The sequence below is a fragment of the Molothrus ater genome, chromosome 3 (genome assembly GCF_012460135.2).
Source record: "Molothrus ater isolate BHLD 08-10-18 breed brown headed cowbird chromosome 3, BPBGC_Mater_1.1, whole genome shotgun sequence".
NCBI lineage: Eukaryota > Metazoa > Chordata > Aves > Passeriformes > Icteridae > Molothrus > Molothrus ater.
The window spans coordinates 66,181,322-66,198,704 of record NC_050480.2 but is presented as its reverse complement, the minus strand read 5'-3'; the positions used below and the strand labels follow the sequence as shown (position 1 = coordinate 66,198,704).

General features: G+C 38.4%; 1 protein-coding gene across 4 annotated transcripts in view; it reads right to left on the bottom strand.

The window, feature by feature from the left end:
• HS3ST5 (heparan sulfate-glucosamine 3-sulfotransferase 5) overlaps window positions 1-17,383 on the bottom strand; it is a 192,138-nt gene that overhangs the window by 74,978 nt on the left and 99,777 nt on the right. The gene's annotated exons all lie outside the window — the stretch shown is intronic.

The following is a 17,383-nucleotide window of genomic DNA, read 5'->3' as shown; positions in this document are numbered from 1 at the left end:
AAGGAGGCATTACACGCTCAAATGAAGAAAAAGAAAAGGAAAGAAAAGACAGACGACTCTCTTCATACATCCTTTTGCTCACACATTGAAAGTGTGAAAAGGATATCCAAGAATCATTTACCACATGCTCTGAAGAGCAACTTTAAAAAAAAAGTCATATTTTTTTGTCACATTCAAGAGTTTTACAAGTATGAGAGAAAAAGCTGAAATCGGACAGCGGTACACAACAGATGGGCTGAATTTCACTTTCTACCTCTAATAGGAATGACAGCTTCCTTAAATGAAGATTTTTTTTCTAGTGACATTCTTTTCAAAGCTCAAAAAATGTATCTTAACAATGCCTGTGTGAGATAAGAGTATTGCTAGAGTCCCACCACAAGACAGGGAACTGACCACAGGTGTTCCAGATGAATTGTGAAATATAACAGTGAACTTGAAAGTCAGTCTGAGAAGCCTTTAACCTGACCCTTTCCAATGGCATGACTGGGGGAGGCCTACCCAGGGTCTTCAACTGCAGTTGAGACTTGTTCACTATTTCTGCCAATAGGCCCCAAATATTTCCTTTTGCTCAGCCAAATTGAATGAATTGGGAGTAAAATGCACTTAGGGAACACCTGTGAAAAAATTTTAGTCACCTGCTGACCGCTACCAGGAAGCCTGTGACAGAGGCCAAGACAGCATTCTCTCTAGGTATCTCTTCTTCAAGATAGAGTTGATGCAATCTAAGGAGTTGCCCTCCCTTGCTGTTACAACATCCACAGCCACCTGATGCCCTCACCAAGAGATTGAGTCAGCTTCAGCAAAAAGCCAGTGAGCTTGTTTTAAGCTGTTAACCATGAATACAACTCAGTTGTGAAGGCAGAAAACTTTAACTAAAGAACAGTAATGAACAGCTGGTGGGCAGTAACTGCTAAAATTATGATATCCACTTTTGAAGTCTCAGGTGTTTTAATTTTTTCTTTCTGCATTTTTCTGCCTTAACTGGCATAATTTCCATTTCTACTACACAAGACAGGCATCTTACAGAGATTAGCATATTTCTTCTGTGTATTGCTGGTTGTTCTCAGTGCATAGTCCCTCCTTGTGCAGTGAACACAGCAGAGGTCTGAAAAAAACCTATATGTAATCATTAACTAAATACTTTGACATAACACATGCAAATAAGAGAAATGAATGCTTAAACAGGCTACACTAGTCCCTGGGTGCTTACCTTGGCTGCATTCAGAGCAAAAACCTGCCATTTCTCCATGCACTCTTGCTTTTCATGGCAGAGAGCTCAGGACCTCATGTAAAAAAGCATGCTGCAGTGTTCTCCTCTGTGTGGGAGTGCTGAGAGGTGCACAGGAGCACACAGCAGCATCTCTAGGCCACTGCAGACCAGGACCAGGTTTCCATGTGGCCACAGTCTTTCCTCCTTGCTCCATGCATGCAGCTGGAACCAGACTGTGCACCAGACCTTTGTGAAGGTCCCACCAGGGAAGAAGAATCAAATATTTCAGTAGGTGGAATGAATGATTCAAGTACAGAGAAATACTGAAATAAAAAAATGCCAGTTTTAGTTCTTGCTGATTGTCCTTCTGTTACTGACCCATACACCTGCCTCCAGCAAGCCCTTGCCTCACACTGACAATTCTCATGGGCCTTACTACTTTTTCAATTTTTAAAATATACCCCTTTCATTTTCCCCAGCCCATCATGCCCCAGATTTTAGTCCTTGTAAAAGCTTGTTTGTGTGCTCTCCAAATATTCATTTTTGTTCAAAATTATTCTTCACCATCTGCAGTTAACAATAGGAAGAATGACCTGCAAGAAGATTCCCACTGTATTTTTTTCATATAATTAAATCACAGTCAATTTGTGCCTTGAAAAATCCACATTAATAACACATCTGTAGAGTCACAGAAGTACATTTGAAAGTGCCATTTCACTTTTATTTACACACTATAGTGGAAAACCTAAAGGCCAGAGTCAATAGAATGAGGAATACTGAAATGTTGGTTGCAATGAAATACTGTTGTTGTCTGTCCTTATATTTCCAAAAGGCTAAAATTATTATTATTATTATTATTATTATTATTATTATTATTATTATTATTATTATTATTATTATTATTATTATTATTATTATCTCAAACAGTAACCCTATGGATTTGCTTGTATCTTGAATTGTGAACTTCCTATTTATGGCTTTTCCCAAGTTCCGTCATTTGCCTTGCTTGCAGTGTTTGACTGTGGAAGCTGGAAAAAGCTTCCTCTGTGGAGCAATTGCAAGAGTTGCTAAATATTATGAACACCATCCCACAACACATCTGGCAGCGAATTTATTAGCATAAGCTTGTTACCCTTTTGTATGAGGTAAGGTCCTGAGGAGATCATCTTAAAAATGCTGAAAGAATATCTACTGATGATGTCTGGAAACAAAATATCCTCTAATGAAACTGGGAGAACTGAGAAAGGCTGAGTGGAAGAATAGCTCTTCATGCAATGAGTGATTCCAGCAGCTGAGGTGTTAAGAAACCCACCAAGTATCACGGGACTGTAGATAAGGTTTTAGGGATGGCAGAAGTGAACAATGAGTGAGTGGGGATGACTTGTGTTTGCAAGCCTTGCTGCCTGTTAGTGGCGTACTTACTCATACAGAGCTTGTCTTAGGTATTTGCTACCGTCATTCATTTTAACCTGCAGGCTGTAAACACATTTGTTATGAAAGGCATAAACAAAACAAAAAAAGAATTCACACAAACCCCATGTGAAGCCTCTGAAATCTGACTACTGGACTATTCATCACCTTCCTATCCTCATCACAAAAGCACTGCACTATTTGTTATTAGTAGAGTACATGAGGATGAGAGGAAACAAACAAAAACAAAACAAGGAGAAAAAGCCAACACAGAAAAGAGTTGGGAAAATGAACAAAGGCAGAAGAGAGATACTGACAGTGTTGGAGGGAAAAAAGAGGAGACATGGTCATGACAGAGAAATGAGATTCAATTCAATAACAGACTCCTTTATGAAGGAATGCATTTATGTTTTCTCTTGCCTCAGTACTTCTCCTATTGTGATAAGATGAGGCTTTTGAGTAAGTTTGAATGTAGTAGTGTCATAGCAGTGATTATCAGAACAGTCTCATGTGTACTTTTAGCCAAATAGTCTTCAGAAGTTCTCAAGTCCATTTTGTCAATTCAATGGGAATTTTAATTGACTATTAAAATACAACATTACACAATAAAGACATTACTGAACTGCTGCAGAAATACCAGAAAATGTGCTGTCAACAGAAAAGTGATTCTCTTCTGTAGGCTTATCAGAACTGCTACAACAGCAGAAATAGCCTGGAGCAGCAGTAATCGAGGATACAGAAGAGCTTTCCTCACATGCTTTTCCCCCAAACATAAGCAAAGCAAAGCACAAGTCCAATCATTAAAACATTAATTTTGCATGATTCTCCTTTCTCATTACTTCATATGCAGTAGGTTATATTCCATTGTGTGATAGAGAATGATGGGAGGCCCATGTGTACAGCAAAGGGTAAAAATTACATGACTAAGTGAAATTGCCTTGAAGATAATGCACAGAACCCAGATCTTGAGCACATTTGTCCTCTTTTTGTTTTCCAGAGCAAACCTGCCAGTAACTGCATTGATTTAAGAGAGGAGGATTTTTGTGTCCTTGGCTTCATGAATTCATAGGGGAGGGCTGAACTCAAATTTCACCAGAGTCCTGTCCCAGCTGATGGTTCCATCCATAGCAAGTTCCTCTGAACAACACTACAGGTGGAAATGTGCCTCACTACTGCCCATGAGCTCTCCCACATGCAGGGCTCAGGTGATGTGACAGTGCACCAGGCATCAATGTCAGTGGCAGTGTGTACCAAAGTCAGCTCATGGGCGAGGCCAGTGAAGCTTGTCACAGCTCTGCTGTCCTCACAGAGGGGCGAATGCCACTGTGTGAACCAGAGTAAGTTGTAAACAGACAGCTTGTGCTCTGAAAAAATGATGTGTTCACAGCAATGGTAATATCATCACATCACAGCAATCATCTGAAATTGCCTTTCTGGAAATCAAATAAATGAAACTGAGCTTGTACTGAATCTGTCTAAAGAAGGGGGTAACCTCCATCTAATCCTGAGTTTCTCATTAAACAGCAGTTGAGAAGAAGTGTGGTGGATTGATAACGAGTAGCATGAAGACCATACACAGACCAAAAGCAGTATGAATATTACACCACTGCTGGTCTCAAAGGGCTTTATTAAAAACAAAAGCATATAAAGTAGTTTCTGAACAGGATGATTTTTAATTGTGTCCTCCTGGGAAATCTGTACAATACAGACTTTCTTGTTTCTCTTGTATTCTAGGGGGACCTGACAAGCTCTGAACAGCTTCCCTTTGGTCTAAAAAGAGTTACTGCTGGGTTTCTGGACTCTAGTTAATCTTAGTGGTGAATAATGCTTACCTGGTTCCAAAACAAATGAAATTTTATTGACTTCTTTTTTGTACTAAAAGAAAAAGTAACCAAATACATTAAGGGTTAATTGTGACATCTTCCACTTCCACTTCCTTATTAGCACAAATCTCTGAGCATACACAAACAGCAGTGTAAAAGCAGCAAATAGCAGCCATTAAGATGATACCTGCAACATGCCCAAGTGCCATGGTATCAGTGACCAGCCTGCATTGCCTTACACTTAGAAAGGCAGATTACCTGTTCTCTTTGGCCTTTAGGCAGTGCAAGGCTTCTTGAGCTGGATCTAGAGCTGCTGGGCATAGCACTACAGTGCCACACTTAACACCCCCTCCATCATCTACACACTGTATTCTGTATGTAGCATAGGCAATGCATTAGGAAGGCTGGGAAGAGGAAAATATGTAATAACTATGTTGGCTGAATAATGTGGGGGAAAAATCCCCACACCCTGAAAGAGAAACCTTCTGCACTTAACCATGCTAAATATTTGGAAGCACCAATGGAAAGGATGTGACTTTAATTTTGATCCTGTTTCTGTGTCATTTTAGAACTTTTTCCTGGGCTGGCAGGGGTGCCTCCTTCCCATTGGGATTTACAGGCTAACATCTCTAGCAGGTTCAATTTTTTATCACAAAAGATAACCAGAGGAGAAAGAGCAGAGCCCTATTCTACCACCCCTGGCTTATTTCACAGCTTTATAGCTAGTGCCAGACAAAAACCATGCACCAGACAGGCAGGACTCTTTCTCTGATGATGAGGCACCCACTTGGAAAGAGACAAACCAGGCTCCAGTGTCTACTTGGCAGAAAAGGGAACAAAGCACTCCAGCAGGGAAGCCTGGCACTCTTCAGTTTATGATACTGAAACCTCCACGCCAAGAGGTCTCTGAATGACAGCCTGTAACTGGACAGCTTCTACCAAAATTGGGTCAGCTCCGTTTACAGGCACCAGCTGAGGATCTGCCCTCCCAATTATTTATGTTTTCTCTGATATGGTAACGATATGGTACATTCCCCAACCATCCCATTGCCTTACATTGATCTCTCAGATGTTGTGAAAGATGATGAAAGTACCAAGATGAAAGAAAAAGGAAAAGCGCAAAACAAGCTCACATTAAATATTCATAACTGGTAGTAATTACAATCAGAAAGTAGGAAATAAAGCAGTAGTGATTATGCAGTGTCCAAATCACCTACCCACAACTCCCTCCAGGAATTTTTATCCTTAGATTTCTGTTGCTGGAGTTGGAAAGTGTCCCAATATTTTTGGCCTCTGTCTTTGGTCAAACTTTACTACCTTGTTTATCTGATATATAAACATAGGCCAGGATTAGTTGAGAGTAAAATTAAGGCTCTCCACCTTATTTCTGCTCTCCAATAAAACCTATGATGAACCTCTGTCTTCAGTAGAAACAAAATGGCATTTCTACTGTGCAAAACTTTGGATTTCAACAGCTAAACTGTTGTGTTGTCACTTCAGATTTAAATACTGTGTTTTCATAAAAGGAACTGACCTCTAATTAATACAATTTCTTACTTTTAAAGTTTTTCTAATATGACTTCTGCCTTATTTTTAAAACTCAGGCAATTCTGATTGGCCATTATTAAGTCTGTTAACCAAAATCTTTTTTAAAAACTACAAGTACAAAAGGTTCCTTTTCAAATGTAGGATGAGAGAAAACTAGGAGTTTTATCTGAAGCCTTCTCTTTCATGTTAAAATTGATGAACATGCTGACTTTCTTGGAATGACCATTTCTTCCAACAACATAAAATCATAAGTTCATTCCATTCTGTCTCTAGGGTCTAAAAACTGGTGTTGCTTAATCAATGTTAAATACCAACACATATAGAAGAACCATGAAATATGTCTTAGGATGTTGCTATTGGTTAAGATGTGTTGGATTTGAATCTCACATGTTAAACAACAAGGTGTTCTGTCAGATGAAGGGTGGAAAAGTTTGTTGAACTGCAGTATTAGTTTCCTGAGCCATACCAACCATCTCAAACCACGGAAGTCACAGGTAATTCAACCTGTTCCTACTTTGCTTAATTTCAATCTTATGAAGTAGCCTTTCCCTGTGATATGGAACATCAGTTTATCGAAATAAGAAAGAATTCTACTTCTGTGGTGAACTTGTCAGTTTTTGCCATCTGAGCACTCCACAGCTTTGGAGACCACAGTAGCCTTGTTAGGTTTCTTAGGCACCCTAATTACACACATCTGAGATTACAGAATGCTTCAATTTAAGCCAGCATACAATCAAGCGCTGTGCTTTCACAAATATTCAGAAACATCATCTGCCAGGATCAAGAGAAATTGAAAGGATATCTACTGGGTTTTATCTGTAGCTTTGATGCATAATTTTTCATTTTCTTTTAGACGGGTTTAATACAAAGAGAGAACATGCCTAGAGTCCCACAGAGGTGTTTTGACATTAGGCTTAATAAAGCATGAAGAAGTCATTAATAAATAATGTTTTGCTGGTTAACAAGTAAAACTGAATGCATTCACGAGACCCAGAAGTAGATCACATCATGCATGCAGCCAAATAACTTGCTGAAATGACTGCAATGGTTCCTTTTTTTCCATTGTGTTTGGCATAGCCCGGCACAACATTGCACAAATAAACAAGCACTGCACCATATACACATGCACCTTCAATTACAGTGTTACCTGTCAATTTTTATTTGCACTCAGTGGGATTGAGGGGTTTGTAAACAAGCATTCATGAAAGTGACAAAGAGCTATTTATATATTGTTGAGCTTTGCAGAGATCGAGCATTGCTGTCTGGAGTTTCAAAGGAAAAAAATCTCTTGTATTCATTGAGTTATGCATCATCCCATTCCTGTGTCAAAGCTACAAGCTTAATACATTTTACTGCAGACACGTTTGAGCTACAGCTTTCAAGGCTGTGTCAATATTTCCATATGTCCTTATTTTCCAAGGTTAAACATTCTGGCAAGTTTTGACAAAGGGTCTGAGGAGAATATCTATGTGCTTGGGGTCAAATACACAGCTCCTATCTCCTTTGGCTACAACTAGGTTTCATGTGGAATCTGGATTGGGAATGTGGCAACATTAGGGTCTGGATTCACTCTCCATCATGATGACTTTCTCAGCAAAATGCCTAAGTTGGGAGCTGAAGTCACCTTAAACTCTCCCTGTGATCAGTGCCAAGAGGCAAATGTTTCCAGAATGTGATTCAGATCTGGGCTTCTGAGTACAAAATCAGCTTAAAATGAGCAAGTTCTCAATTTAGAGACTTCTGCTACATGCTTATGCTTGTAGGCAGGAAAACTCCTCGGTCCCTCCAATGAGGCCAAGGAACAGATTGTACAATTCAAGTTTGGGCCTGTGAGATCTTTGCAGTTTGTGAGGGAAAAAAAAAGATGGGAAAATGTTTCCTTATTTTATTTTTAGTTTGAGATATAGTCATATTCTAAATAAAGAGTCATGATATTCAGAAACAGGGACAAAGATTCCAAATGCATGTGTTCAAGTCTCCAGCACAGTTTGTATAAGCACAAAAATGCTCCAGTCCTCTATGTTAGTTCACTGCCATTTGTAGGTAGTGCAACTGTCTTGGAATGAACGTTGATTAAAAAAAAAAAAAAAAGAATATTTATTTGATGTCATCTATTTACTGAAAACCCAACTTCCAACATATTTAGTGTGCTTATGAAAATTAGATTATTTTTCACACCTGATTGAGCTGCCAGGTTCCAAGAGTTACTGAGAATAAGAGGATTGGAGGAAGCTATAATAACTTCTGAAAATGACTCAAAATCTCTGATATATGTGAGGAAAGGAATAGCTATTTAGGTTGGGCGATTTTTCCAGTTGTTTGGAGGGTTTTTTTCAAGAGAAGATATGAAGAAAATAAACTTCAGATCCATGCCATTTTTAGAACATGAAATTGAAAAGTACCAAATCTTTTAATCTGAATCACAAATAGGGTGATTTTCCTGCGACATTTTGAATTTTGCCAAAGTAGAAAAGCCTTTTTTCTAAACATCTGCAGATTTAAGATGTTCAGGGAGCTGAAATATTAAATAAGCATTTTTGATATGGAACAGTAAGTAGGAGTGGATAAATTGCACGGCCCATTTATTTTCCATGTTTTTCTTCCATTTACCGCTGAACACCATTTCTATCCATGATAACATAAGAATGCAAATGCATGAGCACAAGTCAGTGAAAACTGAAGTATTTTAGTGGATACACTTTCTATATATTATCCTGTGACTTCACAATCCCTGCTGACTTGGTGTTGGGAAGCAGACTTGAGTGTGGATTACCTCTAAAAATGAGACATAAATTTTACAATTCAGTCTCCATTCAACATTTTTTCCTAATTAAAGCCTAAATACTCAAACCAAGAAAAACATGCCCACTCTCTCAGGTGAGAATCACAAGATTACTAGGAAACTCTCACTATCCAAACAATGCAGAACACAAGTTTCTGGAGATACTTGTCTTGTGAAATCTGAACTGCCTGTGGAAGGCAACAATTAGCTGGATACACAACACAGCCCATACAGCAATGCTTCTGGGCTGGGTGATGACAGAATTTGAAGTGACAAGCTTTCTTGCAAGCTAAGATCCTTGTGAATCTTCAAATGGTGGGTTTCTTTATTCAGATTCTGCTTGTATTATACTTCAGGTATTTGCATCCTTCTAGGACCATGCCAATAATCCGGAAGCCTACATGAGAACACTGACTTTTGTTCTTAAGGAGATAATTTAGGAATAACTTAGTGTTACAAAACATTGGACAAAAAAATTACATCAGAAAATTCTACCCATTGTATGAATTTGCATAGTTTTAGAATGCTACATCCACAATACAGATGTAATGTTAAAATAGAAAACATCCAAACTTTGTTTATGGTAAGCCTTTTGACTTCATGAAGGTGTAGCTGACACTCTCAACGTTCCAACAGATATCCACATAGAAATATGTATATATTATCATGTGATGGAATCACACAATTTAAACAGCTGGAAAAGCAAGTGCTTTATGGAAAGAAAATGCCATTACTACTTCATTTCAATGCCCATTAACCTTCAAGGAGGAAAAATCAGAGACTAGTATTTGTGCTACAAAACATAAAAGTTTTGTACTGTGCTACAGTAAAAAGAACAGTAAATCAAAAACAATAAGGAAAGGGAAGCTATTTAGGTTTTTTCCCTTTTGCATTAGTAAGTTAAAAGAAATTTCTGACTAAATTTTCATAAATATAGTTGTGGTATATTTGAAATATTAAGAGGTATTTGAAAAGCTGTTAAAGTAGGAATCACTTTGTCAAGCCCATTAAAACAGTAGTTTTCTTCATCTTCATCAAGATACCAGCAAACTAATAAAGGAAAGAAAATGCCACCCTCTACCAGAGCAATGAGAAAGGACACAGAAGGTATTTGGTAAGCTTTAGTATACGCATCTTGCAATTGGGTTGGTAACTCTCTTTTATGGAAGGAAGAATGATTTAAGCTTTCAAGTAACAGTTCAAAATATAGAAAAAAGCACCAACCAAATCAACAAGCATAAAGTCCCCAGGGAACCCAGTATTTTTATGGCAGTATTTCCTGTGAGTCTCCTAGCAGATAAAAGCATGTCAGCTTTCATTATATCCCCTCGAGAGCAAAATGTTCACACAGCAGCTCGTGATTTGCAAAGGCTCCAGGAGGCAGAGGCTGATCAGGAAAGTGTTTTGGAGTGTTTACTGCCCTTTCTCTGCTGGGACTTCTTGCAGTGACAGGGCATTTGGAGAGGGACAACGCCACTAGACCATGACATGGATTGGCTGGTTGTTCATTCCTTAGAGGAGCTGGGTTATACAAGTGGTCATGGAAAAGAAATTCCCAGATTTCTAGTGGAGTCCCGTGTGCCCTTTTAGCTGGTCAGACTGCTGTCAGGATTTATGATTATACCTAATGATTTGAACACTGAAACAGGAGAAATTCTGCATTTACATGACTTCTCTAACAAACTCTGTCTTTTAAGTACCCCTCTAGGAATACACGTACAATTTAGCAAAACAAATGCTTTATTCATGATGGCAATAAGTACAGCATGGCTGTGCACATACCAATTGAATAGTAGCTTTGCATTTTTTATTTTATTCCTCCCAATAACTACATGTTCCTATGAGTGTTTCACAGGCATGCACTGAGTTTTCTACACAGCTTTTAATGGAAACATTTTAAAGAGTTTTCAAAAAGTTAATGAAGCTGTGATAAGCAGCACAGCTGGCAAGCCAACAAGACACTTCAAGGAAGGCATTACCAGGAGGAAAATGTTCTAGGAATGTATTTTCCTTCTGAGGCCCAAGGATTAACCAATCAAGATCAGTGTTCCATTTCATATACACAAAACATACATGGAAAATTAATAGGATGACTTGAACACTCTAAATACATTTTTGCTTTTGAGACATTTCTGAGAAATTTCTGAGAAGTATCCCCCAAAAACCAAAACTATGCAGTCATCAGTAAGAAAGGTAAAAAGCTGAAGATCTGTATTGTTATGTTATTCTTTCTTACTCCTGAATGTGAACTGAAAGAAATACAAGAGAAATATTTAGAGGAGCACATCTTACTTGGTCATATTGTGACCTCAGAAAATCTAGGTGACTAAACAGTAGGTGACTGCTTACACCAAAAAACTCCTCAAGAAAAAGACCCCAGGATGCCTTTTTCTGCTCCCTGTTGAGGAAACTGAGTAAAAAAAAAAAAGATAATGCCTTCAGGTAGAATGTTCAAGGTTTTTACAGTCACTACCAAGAGTTTTACAGTTACTTCTCCTTCATAAAGACATTCATAATTTTTCATCAAGGCTTGGGACCTGGTTCAAAGACCCGCTCCATCCTGAAATTGGATTCCATCTTCCCCAGAAGTATTGTGTGTGGCTTTTCCAGTTGTGTGTTTTCATGGGACATTACTTGTTTATAGTTTTCATGTATGCTTTCATCTCTACTTTGTTACTGTAAGAGCTGTTGTATCCTGAAATATCCCTGATGAAGGATGTTTGTATGACCTCCCAGAGTTTAAATCATCTGTCTTTAACCTTTTTGCCCCCAAGAGTAGAAGTCGTAATTTAAGCAGACATACAGGACCTCTGGAAGTAAATTCTTTGCTGAAAGGCTTCTGCAGTATGTACAGATCCTAAAAGCTCACCAGAAGAGAATCATTAAACCTCCCTCAGGAACCCTCTTTGCTCAGAAGGTTTCAGATTGTTTCTTGTAGAAGCTGTCCATTTGCAGGAAATGAAAAAGCAATTGTGGATATCAAGAGAACTAAAATGGCTGTACCTTTGAGAACAAGATTAGTGCTTACTATCCTGATGCAAATATGAGCCTTGGAAACACTGCACTGCAGGAGCAATGTTCTCTTACTGTGAAGAGCCAAACAGCCCTGGATACTGTGAGTTGTAGAAATGAAGCAGAGAGATCTTTGTGGCTAGGCCTTCTTCTTGGAGGTGTATGAGCATTTTCTAGATTTTGTTGGTTTTGCTGCCTCATATTGTAAGCAAAGTGGAAACTAACACAGACTGAAAAAAAAAAAAAAAAAACCAAAAAAACATGTTGCAGATGCTTTTAACTGGACTGTGAAGAGTTCTTGGTTCATTCTCTGGGGCCACAGCTGAGCAATGCGCTTATCCTGCCTTTTTCCAAGGATATGAACAGCCTCATTGCAAACTAATGCTTTAGGCATGAACATAGGAATCTTGTTCAACTGGCTGTCTGGAACATTTCTGTCTTTCAACCAGTATTGTCTGGATCTCACCCAAATTTATTCTCAGCCAGATGCTCTTCTCCAGGAGCCATTTTCCTCTAGGCAGTGCAACATCTTTATGATGGCTCTGGTTACATCTGCAGAAAGTGAGATATACACTTGGGTGTTATCTGCAAAGCCTGCAGCAGCTTAGCACCTCTCTGGAGTTTTCTGGAAGCATTGGAAAGGGATGTAGGAAAAGGATTTATAGTCTTATGGTCAGACTGCAGGTGCAGGATATTGGGAAGAAAAGGAAATGATGTTACCATTTTTTCTGGGGTCCTACTGAAACCAGACTTTGTGTCTGCAAAGTATACAAGATTGGGGTATATTCACTCAGCATTTAAAGGAGGAAGAGAGATAAATAATTCTTTGCCTGAAATTAAAAAGTCCCTGCAAATTAATACAGCCACACCAAGCTGGATATTGCTATTGCTGTAATACTAGCAAATGGAAACATGGTGCACAATATAAGACTCCCTGCATAAAATAGATAGAATGAAGAATATTGTTTATTACTGCAATACATTTTGAACACCGTGTATTTTACATTTAATTTTACAGTGCAGAGGATATTACTGAAAGAACAGCTTTAGTTGATAATTTTCTTGTTTGGTAGAGCTGATATATTAAAAGGTTAATGTGCTAAATTTGCATTTTTCTAGACTGATTATTTTTACTCCAATCTGTCTTTCCTCATTCTTAACCTCTTTAAAAAGAAATGATATAAAATAGGACTTCTTTTTGACAATTTTAGCCAGAAAACCTTACTTTCCCTGCTGATTTTCATGCTCTACAAGCTTTGCCATCATAAACCACTTTGCATGTATTAAGGAGTATTATATTAGATGAGGCAATTTAAGTGTATCCCATTTCACTTGGTGAAACTAAGCAGCTTTGCATTATAACTAAGTTGAGCTAATGAGAACACATTTAAAGCGTGTGTTACCTGAAACTGAAGTTAGCTAGTCATTCAATACTGCAACCTGTGGGTTTGCAAAGCGATGGCAGGAATCCTGCTGTGAGGGAGATAGGAAAATTATTATAATCTGCATTCCTAAATTGAATGAGTATTTTGCTCAGCAGAGGCCTCTTGACTGCAAATAGTCTGAAATTACATCCTGCTGTTTAAAATGCCTTTTTTCCAAGTAAGTAAAAATGCCCACATTTTCTTAAGTCAAATATTTTTTAAATCTTACATGAATTAAATTATTGAGAGAGGGAAAGCCATAAATCCTTTGCTACCTCTTGTAAAAAATGTTTGATATTCACATTTTTAATAGAAGAGACAAAGTGTCTAGAATTCATGGTTTATGCTTTAATTATTTAATCATTATATTGTAAAAGCTTATTATCATATCTCTCTCATCATTTTTTACTGAAAAAAATTATGGTTACAAGTTTTTTAATTTACATGGGAGGAAATTGCATGACAGATATCAGAATCAGCTAATAGATGTGATGTCTAACATGCTACTAAGGTAAAATCATATTGAAAGTTTCCAGAAAAGACTATATACAAAAGAGAGCAAAAGACCATGAGTTTACAAGAAGACACAGGGGATAAGCTTCTGCCACAAGAGTAGCACTGTAAACATAACTTCATTCATGTCATTTCATTAAAGCCAGAAATGACATGAAAGGAAAAAAAAAAAAAAAAAAGAAAAAGGCCCTGGGGATAAGGATTAGAGGCCACTGTAGTTGTTTGAGCAATTGTTTTCTACTGTGTGAAAGCAATATATACTGCAAATACTTTTCATTACATCCTCTTAAAGAGTTCAAAATGGAAGAGGAGGTGTCTTTGCTTATTCTCCTCAAATTCTCTGTCCTTTAAGTGGTGACCAGTGAAAACATTCACAATAAAAGATGTCTGTGCTCCCACTGGAGGCAGTGGGGATCTGTGCTTTGCAACACTTGGCAGGATGTGTGTTTCTAAGTTGAACAAACCAGGACTAATTCTCTTGCCCATAGTTTGAGTGAGCCTGTCTCTCTACTGCAAAAAAAAGGTGCCTGTATTCTCAGCTGCTTCTTGGAAACTGTCCCTTCCCTGCCTGCTCCCTGAAATCTACTGAGCATTTCATGGGACTGTGGGGCAAAACCAAGAAAACAAGTGAATAGATTGGATGGATGAGCAGGAGCCAGGGATCAAACTCATTCCCAAGCCTTGTTTTGCTGTTACATTGTTTGTATGTAGCTTTATGCTTTCTGATAAGAAGCACTGGCTGAGAGGAAGATGAGGTCACTCTTGTGTGAAAGGTGGTTCTCAGGAGGACCAATGAGACAGGCAAAGGTGATGACAAGGGTCCAGACATATCTTAAACACAACCTGTTTTTCTGGATCTTAAGGGACCTTATGCTGAGTTTCAGTCTTGTTGCTTTAGATTAGGATTCACAGCTCTGACCTACTTCTGAAATGGTGGATAGATCACTTCTGGGGTTTTTTGTCACAAAATATATTTGACAGAAGACATTTTTGTTTCCACACATTAATTCAACCTCCTAGGACATAGAAGGGCAGAATTCAGTGTTTCCTGTGTCAGGGGACTCTCCTCCCAACCTCTGGGAGGAAGTTGTAGCCTCCAGGATACAGTCTGTATGCTGTAGGCTTAGCACAAAATCTCAAGGATCAGTTTTAAATCTCAGGTTATGCCAAATGTTCCCAGTTCACAAGCCTTTCCTACCCTCCCCCCACCCCCCCCACTAAATGCACATTATAGGTACTCAATTCAGTATAACCATCATTTCTTCACTTAAATCAGGGTAATTTCGTACTTTTGCTACCTAAGCTTTTGCAGGCCTTGTGTATAAATCTAGTTGCACATCTTTGATAAAATTCAGCCAGTAACAAAAATTAACCATGGAAAATTTGGACAGGTGGAACTCCACCAGTTTTACAGTCAGTCAGATAATTTAGCTTATTCATTTTGATTTGCACTGTTTAAACAAACATGTCTATTACCTGTCAAAGACAATTTGTTCTCCAATCTATCAAATAATGTTTGCAACATTTTTTGTGGCATTAGCCATGAAATCCACAAAAATGAAAAATAAAGCAAATTTTTTTACACCAGTTTATATCCAAATTTATATCCAAAATACCAAATATCGGTATTAATGAATGTATGCTTTAGTAGCAATACTGTAAGCAAAGTGAAAGATATGGAGGATACTTAATCTCATGAAGTACAAGTCCAAGTGCAAGTTCTGGGTATGAGTACTGGGAGACAAACTCATTGAGAGCAGCCCTGTGGAGAAGGACTTGGGGTTTCTCATGGAGGAAAAACTGGACATGAGCCAACACTATTCTCTCATTGCCCAGAAGGCCAAGCACATCTTGTGACTGCTTCGAAAGAGAAAGGTCAGCAGCAGGTTGAGGGAGGTGGTTCTCCTCCTCAGCTCTGCCCTTGTGAGGCCCCACCTGAGTGCTGCATCCAGGTCCAGAGTCCTCAGCATAAGAAACATATGGACCTCCCGGAGCAGGTCCAGAGGAGAGCCACTAAGGTGATTACAGGGATGGAGCACTTCCCCTATGAAGACAGGCTAAGAGAACTTGTGTTGTTCAGCCTGGAGAATAGAAGGCTTCTGGGAGACCTTATAGCAGCTTTCCAGTACCTTAAGAGGGTTTATAAAAAGGAGCATGAGGGACTTTTTATATTGGCAGATAGTGACAGGACAAGAGGTGATGGCTTTAACCTGAAAGAGAGTAGGTTTAGATTAAATGTTGGGAAGAAATTCTTTATTCACAGTGGTGAAGTAGTGGCAGAGGTTGCCCAGAGAAGTTGTGGATACCCTGGATATATTCAAGGCCAGGCTGGATGAGGCTTTGGCAGCCTGGTCTGCTGGAAGGTGTCCTGGCCCATGGCAGGGGGGTTGTAACTGATGACCTACAAGATCCCTGCCATCCTAAACCAGTCCACGATCCTATCTTCCAGCATTATCTGTCCTAAAACAGCAAGGTTCTATCAACAACTATGCTGAGCTAGCCAAACCCATAATCCTATCCTTTATGTTTATTTATCAGTCACACACAGACCTATTACACAAACGTCCCAGGCACAAACATACAATGCAGGAAGATGGAGTTTACAACACACTTGGCATTTTAACTCCGTAACTGAGATATTCATTAACCTCACAGTATACACACACACAGAGGTAAAAAAAATGTAATATTACTTAAAAAGTCCACATATTAAAGTTACAACATATGTTCTTATATCAATTTGACTTTCTTGGAAAATATTTAGGCATCACCTTGAGGGCACCTCACAAAACTAACACAGCTCTCCTCCACACAGCAAACTTTGTACAATCTTGTAACTCCTCTAACCTTCTTCTTTTAAATGGAGTCTGTATTTTTATACTCATCTTCTTGTTCCTACTGAAGTCTGTTACAAAGATTCTCTGTAACTTCAATAGAACTTAGATAAAATAAAACTGTATTGGTTTTTTTGTTTGTTTTGTTTCTCCTCCTATCTGCAGTAGATATTTGGTGCCAATGGGCAAACTTCTTTTTGATGAGGGATGATATTTTTATCTTTTGTTTATTTTATACGGGGAGTTGGTGTTTAGAATACAAACTCAAATGCTAGCTAGGGTAGCAGATAGAAGAAGGCTGATTAGAAAGCTATTATTCAGATGATAGCACTAGAAACCCTCCACAAAAAAGAAAAAGCAGAACTCAATTTATATAGTTTAATTACATCAAGTCTGAGTTCTGTCCGCTTTAGCCAATAGGTTTCCTGAAATTATTTTAATAGATTTTAATGGACTTAATAGGAGATGCTTAATAAGAAAAAGTAGTATCTGTAAAACCAGGGGTTTTTTTCAATGTCCCTATGAAATAAGATGAAGTTGACTGAATGAAACTGAAAAGAACTTTTCCCCCTCTTCCCCCAAACCCAGACAGAGCATGAATCCTGAAGAATATTCTGCAAAAAATGAAAAACAGATGGCAATCATAGAATAAAATCAAGGTTAGGATTGTTCACTTTTCTTCTCTACTGCTCATAGCATGATCCACATCATTATAAACATAGTGGTTTTTATAGTGTTATGATTAGTGCTGAAAATCCTGATGTATCTTTATGATCCTGCTACTTTCCTTGTCAGTTATGTGTCTGAGACATGACTTGATGAGCACA